This window comes from Rousettus aegyptiacus, unplaced genomic scaffold (genome assembly GCF_014176215.1).
Source record: "Rousettus aegyptiacus isolate mRouAeg1 unplaced genomic scaffold, mRouAeg1.p scaffold_m13_p_8, whole genome shotgun sequence".
Lineage (NCBI taxonomy): Eukaryota > Metazoa > Chordata > Mammalia > Chiroptera > Pteropodidae > Rousettus > Rousettus aegyptiacus.
This window is the reverse complement of record NW_023416311.1, coordinates 13,304,378-13,314,558: the sequence shown is the minus strand read 5'-3', so window position 1 is coordinate 13,314,558 and position 10,181 is coordinate 13,304,378. Positions and strand designations below refer to the sequence as shown.

The window sequence follows — 10,181 nt, the reverse complement described above, 5'->3', positions numbered from 1 at the left end:
TGTGCAGGGTCCCAGCTGAGATTAGTAAGGCAACACTGTAACTTAGTGTTTCAGCTTTAATACTTGAAGCAAATGTCTTTTTTGTGTATGTTTAGCGATTTGTTTTTCTCATTCTTAGGCTTTTTGGTTGGTGATTTTGCTGCTTAAAATGGCTCCCAAGCATAGCGCTGAAGTGCTAATTGGTGTTCTTAAGTGCAAGAAGGCTGCGAGGTGTCTTACAGAGAAAATGTGTGTGTTAGGTAAGCTTTGTGCAGGCATGCGTTATATTGAGTTCAGTGTTACTGAATCAGTAATATATATTAAACAGGTGTCTTTAAATAGAAACCCTCATGAAACATGGTTATGTATTGATAGGTTGATGCAAGTGTGACCAGAGGCTGGCAGGAACCTTACCCTGTATTTCCCCAAGAGTAGTTGGTTCAGTATTCGTTAATTCAGTGTTTGTGGCAAATTTATAAACCATAACCACTAATAATGAGACTCAACTGTATGTGATTCAATTGACATTTTAAAGAATGATTCCGATTGCTGTGTGGAGAATAGTTTAGACCAAGAGCAGCAATTAGGAGGCCTGGAGACCAGCACATATATAACTTAATTTTTTTATCCATGTTTTTAAAAGTAAAAAGAAACAAGTGAGACTAATTTCACTAATATATTTACTTTAACCCAATTATGCAAAATGTTGTTCAAATATTTAATCAATATAAAAAATTATCAAAAATATTTTATATTCTTTTTCCACACTAAGTCTTTGAAATCCAGTGTGCTTTTTATACTTATAGCACATAATTTGAACCAGCTACATTTCAAGGGCTCAATAGCCACATGTGGCTCATGGCTACCATACTGAACAGTGCAGATATAGAACATTTATTCAGTTGTTCATTCAACTAAGCAAAATTTTGTTCTAGGCCTGGAAATATACGGAATGGAATAAAGCCCAATCTTTGTTCTGAAAACGCACACAGACCAGCTAGGAAGACTAACATAATAGCTTGTGTTGAAGACTTCAAAGTGCTTTGAGGGGTTGAGGAGGGAGTATCTAGAGGAAGGAAGCTTCAGAGATGAGAGGGATATTGAAGTTGGAATTTAAAGAATGTGTAAGGGTTTTGCGGGGAAGGGCACCCTAAGCAATGAGAACTGCTTATGCAAAGTCCCAGATAAATGATATGCAGAGTGTCTCTGGGGAAATGCAAGCAGTTCTTTATGTTTGGGTTATAAGGTATGAAATGGGAGGGTAGAGAGTGGGGAAAGATGAGGGTCTTATAGACATAGGAGGCAGGAATGCCCATTAAGAAAGGGAAGGAACTCTAGGATGGATCCAGGAAAGACCCATGAAGACTGAGAAGAGGGTCAGAGAGGAGGGAGGGCAAAGGATAGTCTGCAGTGTCCCATGCAGTAGAGGTCGAATAGAATAGGACATACAAACCTTACCATTCCAGAGGCTGGGTGAAATTTTGCTGACCCACCAGACTCTGATGAATAGCAGAGGGTTTAGGAGCTGGTGAAAGCTTAAAATCTACCAAGATGGAACTGGGTTCAAGTCTTGGGCCACATCACGTGTTCAAAATACTAAAATTTTAACTGCAAAATAGGGATTAATATAATACCAGCTTCATAGGGCTGTCAGGAGGATGGAATGGCTTACTGCAGTTAGGTCACTTTGCCTGGTGCTTGCCATGTGCTGGCACTCAGTACAAATTGCATCTTTATTATCTGCCATCCTTTGAGTGCTCCGGACCTCAGTTCCCTCACAAAAATGGATCTGCCATCTCCTGCTTGCTGTTAACAAGACTCAAGGAATAAATGAGATGATTGAATTGTACTGGCACTTAAAGCTAAAGGCAAATATTCCTGAAAAGATTAAACATGACTCACCAGGGATTCTAGGAATATTCCCAAGAGAATGGAGATATGTCCACACAAAAAGCTGTCTACAAACGTCCACAGCATTTGTTCATATTCACAGCGTGAATGTTAATATTCACTAATGTCAAAAAAATGGAAACGACTCACCATACAATGGAATATTATTCAGCAATAAACAGGAATGAAGTTCTGATTCATGGTACAACACGGATCAACCTTGGAAATATGAAGCTCAGTGAAAAGCCAGTTACACTTACGTATGATTCCATCTGTATGAAATGTTCAGAATAGGCAGATCCATAGAGGCAGAAAGATTAGTTGTTGCCTAGGACTGGGGGAAACTGGAGGAAGTGTGGGACAACTGCTAATGGGTGAGGATTTTTTCTTTTTGGGTAATTAAAATGTTCTAAAATTGATTGTCATAATGATTGCACAACTCTGTCAATAGACTAAAAGCCTTGATTTATATACTTAAATGGGTGAATGTAAATTATATCTTAATAAAACAGTTACAAAAAAAAAAATAGAGACTATGTCCAAAGCAACTTGTGTCGGAAGAATTTAGACACATAATGAAACAGCAGAGCGAAGGCAAGCACCTCTGTACAGAGATGTGCTGATCTTGTTCATGTTATTTGCTACGGGAACTTCATGGGCATATCTGAGACCAAGAGCCCACAATTGTCGCAGAAGGTGTTAGGAGGTATTGTTGGCAGTGTTGCAGTGCGACTGCTTGTCTCACCTTTTCCTGGGAAATGTTTGCTTTCTGCAGATACTTCCTCTCCATGTGAACACACACACTCAGCTCCTTCCATATCACCTGCTGTCTTCCCAGCTTCCAAGACTCACACTTAAACTTACAGGATGTAATTTGAACCAGCTACATTTCAAGGGCTCAGTAGCCACATTTGGCTCATGGCTACCACATTGGACAGTGCAGATATAGAACATTTTTTCATTTGCTCATTCAGCTAAGCAAGATTTTGTCCTAGGCTTGGAAATATACAGAATGGAATAAAGCCCAATCTTTGTTCCCAAAATGCACACAGGCCAGCTAGGGAGATTCCACACTTACACTGCAAAGCCAGCCACCCTTTATTTCTAATACAGATTTTACTGTAACTGGGGCAGCTAGAGCACCCTAGGTCCAGTATGCCTACAGTGACAGGTTCTTTTGCACCTGGTGGCCCCTGCCAGATCTTTGTCCTGTTGCTGGATGAACACCTGTTGGCCCATGGGTGTTCCTGAGAACCGTTTGCCTCCCAGGTTGTGCAGAAAACAGAAAACAGCCCAAAAGTAGGGAAAGAGTTTTCTCCTCCATCCTCTCTACAACCGGTGCCATCTGCTGGTGAAACACACAGGAATGTGGCTGATTCTCTGCCTTCCCGACTTGGAGCCTGCATTACAGGGTATGTGCGTGCATGTGCGCGCGCACACGTGTGTGTGTGTGTGTGTATGTGTGATGTTCATCCCTCTAGTTTAGTTCTCTTAGACCAGAGTTAAAATTAGGCCTGATTCCTACATCAAGACTCATAAGGAATAGAGCACATATCTTAAATACTGAGTTCAATGCATTTTCACGAACCTCACTTATTAGTGCAGCCAACACCAGGTCAAGGCACAGAGTGTGACCATCCCTCCAGCAACTTCCTCTGTGCCCCACTTCCACTCACATGTCCCTCCCCCCATAAGGAGTCAGTAGCCTAACTCCTAAGAATAGATTCTTTTTGCCTGTTTTTCTATCTTCTAGTACAAGTTGAAGCCAGTTTCTGTAATGTAACATTCCAGGTGACTAAAGGGGTTCTGTCTGTTGTAGCAGAACTGGAGCATCTGGAGGGGCACCTCTCTCCTCCCACAGTTCTCTGCCTCCTTAGTCCCTTCTGCCATCAACCTTCCCCCATCAAGCTGATTCATCACCAGCTTGAAAGCCTCAAACAAAATCATGTGACCATTTTGGGAGCTGCAGTTAACATCCCCAAGCACTTATTTTGTGTGCCAGTTTGAACACTTTACACACACACACACACACACACACACGCATGCACGCACATGCACACACGCCTACACACCTCTTCATTCCTGCTAGGAGCCTTTGAACATTTACCTGAAACTGAATGGAGGGTGTAACATGCTCAGAATTGGAAAGCTGGCGGCTGACGGACCCCGGTTTTTGTGATCCTAGACTGATAGTCTCCTCAGGACCCAAGCTGCTCTGTCGAGCCAGTGTGAGACAACATACTTGAGGTGAGAGAGGAAGCTGTCATGCACAGGATGTTCTTTGCAAAAATCCATCTTTATACCCAGCATAAGACAAGAAGGGAGCCTGCCACCCCTGCAGAATCCACATTGTTGGGTCATTGATTTGTTTGAATCGTTGCAGATTCACAGACCTTTGGTACAGAAGAGCACTCTTACCAGAAGCACACAGCATGGCAGGTTGTCACAAAATAAACACTCGGTGTGCCCACTCCCAGCAACTCTGCCTCATGCTCCCTTCTAAGTATGAGATCACTCCAGAGTCATCACGCTTTTGACTTCTAACAGCAAAGGTTAGTTTTCTCTGTTTTCGCCCTTTACAGAAATGTGTTCATGCAGGATGAGTTCTTTTGTCTATGGCTTCTTTTGCTCAGTTGTGTATCTATGAAAGTCATCCATATTGTTTCATGTAGTTGTCATATTCATTCTCACTGAGGTATGATAATCCATTATGTGAATATACCATATTTTTTTTTTGCTGTTCATGGGCATCTGGGTAATCCTCAGACGGGAATTTTTGGCTATTACTTTGTATTGCTTTCACAGACATTCTAGTGCATGGTATGAGTATATTTCTGTTGGGGGCCCATCGAGGGGCGGAATGGCTGGGTCATAGTGTGTGCATATGTTCAGCCGCCATGTTATTTCCCCAAAGCACCTATATAAGTTTACACTCCACCAGTGCATGAGCATTTGTACATTCTGTTGGTCATATCCTCACCAACACTTGGTATTGCCAGACCTTCACATTTTAATGTTAAATGATTCTAAACAGAAACATGAATGATTTCAATATTAATGTCAATTTTGTAATATTTTTATCATTAATATTTCTTATGAAAGTTGGGAGCTTCTTTGCACCTGTCATCCCATTTGTCAAACATTTACTGAGGCCCTATTATGTGTTGGGCTCTGTGTTCTGGGCTAGAGAGAGCAGAAGGCAAAAATCTTGGTCCTAAATGAACTCCAGGAACACCCTCTCTTCTGGTTTCAGCTTAGATGTCACCTCCACAGACTACCTGAGCTCTTACCCCCATTATCTTATTGCCTGCTTCATTTGTTCATAGCACTTATCATCATTTCAGGTGCCTTATTAATCTGTTTATTTAATTGTTTGATCTTCATGAGGGCAGGAATCTTATCTGTTTGGTGTTCTCTAGCCCCTAGAATAGTTTCTGGCACAGAGTCAACATTGAGTGAATATTTACTGTGTGAACAAATGATTGTATAAGTGATTTGCAGGACGAGAGCTGAGATCTTAGATTCAAGTCCTGGCCCTGCCACTTATTAGCTTTGTGCAACATTTAGTAAATGACTTAAGTTTTCTGATCTTTATTTCCTCATCTATAAAACAATAGTACATGAACTGGCAGAAGAAAGAACTAGCAAGCTTAAAGCTAGATTGATATAGATCATGCAATCTGAAAAGCAGAGAAAATAGAATGAAGAAAAATAAACAGAGCCTCGGAGAAATGTGGGACACCTTCAAGTGCACCAACATATGTGTAATGGGAGTATCAGAAGGAGAGGAGGAAGAGAAAGGAGCAGAAAAAATATTCAAGGAAATAATGTCTGAAAACCTCCTAAATATATTTTTCTTTTTTTTAAGTTTATTGGGGTAATATTAGTTAATACAATTATATAATTTTCAAGTGTACTTTATAATTTGACATCTTTATATCCTATCACGTGTTTACCACTCAAAGTCCAGTTTCCTTCAGCTACTGTATATTTGATCCCCTTTACCCACTTCACCGTCCCCTTACCCCCCTATATCTGATTCCCTTTACCCCATTTACCTCCCCCCTCCTCCTCTACCTCATACCCTCTGGTATCTGCTAGTCTATAGTCCATGTCCATGAGTCTCTGTTTGTCTTGTTATTTATTGCTTTTAGGTTTTTATCCCACATATAAATGGTATCATGTGATTTTCAACTTTTTCTGTATGGCTTATTTTGCTTCATATGGTTATTTCAAGGCCAAATATACTTTAAAAAGCCATTAATCTATATATCCAAGAATCTCAACAAATTCCAAGTAGGAAAAATACAAAGAGATCCACACCAGATACATCATAGTTAAAAGGTAAGACAAAGAAAAACATCTTGAAAGTGACTCATCACTTACAAGGGAAACCGAATAAGATTAATAGTTAATTTATCATTAGAAATAGTGGAGACTAGAAGGCAGTGGGATAATATATTCAAAGAACTAAAAGAAAAATGAAAGTAATCCCTGCCTTGTAGTATTATTACTTGGATTAAAGAAATTGTAAATTAGGCATCTGACCACAGTGATTCCTGAACACATTATTAAGGATCATACAGTGTAGCTTCAGATTATCTTCATGTTCTTTTGTGTTATTTAATTCACCCTACATGAGTCGACTAGGGCAGTTCAATACTGTTACGGCGGAAGGTAAAAATCAGCCTTCCTATACTAATCTGGAGATTTAACCAAAAGAAACAAATGTCTCTATTTGTGGTTCTTCCACATGGAAAAAGTCTCTCTACTAGTGACTCTGTTTTATTCGTTCAGTCATTTAGTATTTATTGAGCACCTACTATGTGCTGGCTAGGAGCCATTGCCTATTGGAAGGAAGATATAATCTACCTCCAGGAATTCACAGAGTATTTGGAGTAAATGGCACTAATCAAATATCCACACAAATGACCATGAGAAGCATGTGAAGGAAAGACATGAGAAATACTAAGATTCCAGAATAAGGGGCATTTACCTTAATCAAGGATGTGGAGAAGGCTTTCCTTGGAAGGTGATGGCTGAGCTGAGATCTAAATGATGAGAAGGAGTTTCCTTTCCCAAATAAAGATGAGAAGGAAAAATGCTTCTGCCAGGGAGACTACATGTTCCACGGGCCTGTGGAACGGACTATAACAAGGACAAGGGACTAAAAGAAAGTTAATTCGAAAATTATAGGTCTGATAGGTGACTAATATCCAGAGTATATAAAGAATTCTTACAACTCAGCAGCAAAAACAAACAAACAAACAAACAAAAGATTTAAAAACAGGCAAAGAACTTAACCATTTCTCCAAAGAAAATATACAAATAGCCAATAAACACTTAAAAAGATATTCAGCATCACTAATCATTAGGGAAGTGCAAGTTGAAACCACCAAGAGATACCACCTCACACCTATAAGGGTGGCTATTATCAAGAGAAAAAAAAAATAGGAAGTTCTGGTAAGGATATGGAGAAATTGGAACCCTTGCACATTGCTGGTGAGAATGTAAAATGATGCAGCCACCTTAGAAACAGTATGGCAGTGCCTCAAAAATTAACCATAGAATTACCATATGATTCAGCAACCCCACTTCTAGGTTAGAGAATTGAAAGCAGGGGTTTGAACAGGTATATGCACACCCATGTTCATAGCAGCATTATTCATAAGAGCCTAAATAGGGATGCAATCCAAGCAGCCATCAACAGATAATGGATAAACAAAATGCAGTGTATACGTACAATGGAATACTATTTGGCCTTAAAAAGGATGCTGCATTGTGGACGAACCTTGAGGACATTATGCGAAGTGAAATAAGCCAGTTACAAAAAGACAGATACCACTTATGTGAGGCACCAAGAGTAGGCAAAGCCCTAGAGACAGAAAGTAGAATGGTGGTTGCTAGGGCTAGGGGCAGGGGGAGAGGAAGTTAGAAGAAAACTATGAGTTGAGCCTGGAGAGGTGAGAGGTGGGCCCAGCCATACAGCCTACAGATGTCAATTGGTTTGGTCTTTGTCCTAGGCAAAGGACGTCAGGGCTAGAGGTGTGAGCAAGGAGGGGAGTGGGTGGAATTGGGAGATATTTGGAAGGAAAAGTCAGTAGAGCCTGATGAAAGGTGTGATGTGAGTGACTAGGGGGAAGGAGGATCCCCCCAGATCCCTGGGGATCTCAAAGAGGCCCTAGAAACCTCTGGTTTGAGGTCCTGTTAAGGAAGCTGGACAGTGCCCTGTCCAAGTCTCAGTGCAAATGTAAATTTGTATTTTATGCCTTCAAAAGAAATTTGGGCACCTGAAATCTTTACTCCCACCTGGACATACCCTCCTGGGCAGGTGGGCGTCAGGAGGCCAAGCAAGTGTAGTTTCCGATCAGCTATAACCTACACACTGTCTTTCACCACTGAGTTCCATTTGTGTTTTTCTGACTATAATGTTTAGCCACACTTACAGATGGGCACTTTGGACCAGTTGGGGGTTCTTGGTTGTAAGCAACAGAAATTTACTCTGGCTGCCTGAGCAGAATTATGTTTCCTATTTGAGAAACCCAGCTCAGGCACCCAGCTGCCGGACCCTTGACTTCACCGCGGACATCCTGAAAACTCCCTTCCCTTTCCATCTGCCTTTCATCCTAGTGAAATAAGGGCCATTAACCCCATTTTAGAGATAAGAAAGCCGAGGCTGAGGGAGGTAAGTGGCTTACCAAAGATCAGGTATCTTGTCTAATGTGGTAAGTAGCCGATAACTGTAGTTCCATCCACATCCCAGACCAGTGCTTGCCCCACACCCCCACAGCTTCCAGCAGGTTGGTCCAGAGCCAATTGTCATTTTAAAAGATTTTTTTAAATTCGTAATTAAGTTTATTGGGGTAACATTGGTTAATACAATAATATAATTTTCAGGCGTACATTATTATTTGACATCTATATATTCTATTGTGTGTTTACCACTCAAAGTCCAGTTTCCATCAGCTACTACATATTTGATCCCCTTTACCCACTTCACCCCCCCAAACCCTGTATTTGACCCCCTTTACCTCATTTACCTCCCCCTCATCCCCCACCCCACTAGTAACCCCTAGTCTATAGTCCTCTGGTAACCCCTAGTCTATATTCCATGTCCATGAGTCTGTTTGTTTGTCCTGCTCATTTGTTGCTTTTAGATTTATATCCCACATATAAGTGATATCATGTGATTTTCAACTTTTTCTGTCTGGCTTATTTTGCTTAGCATGATTATCTTGAGGTCCATCCATGCTGTCGCAAATGGCAGTATTTCATCTCTTCTTACGGCTGAATGATATTCCATTGCATATATGTACCACAGCTTCTTTAGCCAATCATCTATCATAGGCCACTTCGGTTGCTTCCATGTCCTGGCCACTGTGAATAATGCTGCTATGAACGTTGGTGTGCAAATATCTTTTTGGATATAGGTTTTCAAATCTTTGGGGTAAATACTCAGTAGAAGGATTGCTGGATCATAAAATAGATCAATTCTTAGTTTTTTGAGTAACCTCCATACTGTTTTCCATAGTGGCTGTACCAATTTGCAGTCTCACCAGCAGTGTGTGAGGGTTCCTTTTTCTCTGCATCCTCTCCAACATTTGTTATTGTTTGTAAAATGATTTTTTTTTTTACGTATTGGTACTGAAATTCAGAACCAGGGACAGCAGTTGCCTTGTGGATTTTTCAGACCTAACCACAAATGAGACTGAGGTGGGTGGAGTGGGGAGATATGATTGGACCTTCAGCTTCTGAGTAGGTGGTAGGTCACCTGCACCTGTCATGAGATTTCCTACCTTTGCCTTTACCCCCGCTTCAAATAAGGAGAATGTTCAGATACTAAGCAGCCAGAAACGACAGACATTCACCACAACCTCTAAGCCTTCACCAGCAATCCTTCTCCATCTCAGTTCTTCCTGGAGCGAGATAGGGGAGGTCACCTAGTTATCATTCTTAGCAATTTATTCAGCATGAAAAATGGCTTGTCTGAGCAAAGTGGATGAACAACACTCTACAGAACTAATTTAATCCTTGAACTCTGTTTATTTGGGAGGGAAAAAAATGCTACTTCTTGTTTCCAGTTGTGTTCATTGGAGCTTCTGGCTCCAGCCAGCCATTCAAATGATATCTCAGTGACAGGTTCATCCTGAAACTGTCTGAATTAGAGTCTGCCATCAGAACTGAGCAATGCCAGATAACAGCTGCTCTCTATTGACCTAAAAGCAGGGTCCCTCCCCACAGCCAGCGAATTCTCCAGGAAGCTAGAGAACACCCTGTGGTGTGGCCTGGTGGCCTCTTCCATGCAAGCAGCC

The 10,181-nt window shown here is 41.1% G+C and overlaps 1 protein-coding gene across 6 annotated transcripts in view; it reads left to right on the top strand.

Annotated features, from left to right (window-relative positions):
* Positions 1 to 10,181, top strand: part of CUNH16orf96 (chromosome unknown C16orf96 homolog) — a 46,479-nt gene that overhangs the window by 573 nt on the left and 35,725 nt on the right. For 4 of the 6 annotated variants that reach the window (XM_016166581.2, XM_016166580.2, XM_036225339.1 and 1 more), the window contains exon 2: positions 4,253 to 4,421. The exons of 1 other annotated variant lie outside the window; for it this stretch is intronic. The gene's annotated coding sequence lies outside the window, so the exon portion shown is untranslated. Of the gene's footprint in view, positions 1 to 3,138; positions 3,282 to 4,252; positions 4,422 to 10,181 lie in introns of all 6 variants that reach the window. One more of the 6 variants, XM_036225337.1, reaches the window with a different exon arrangement.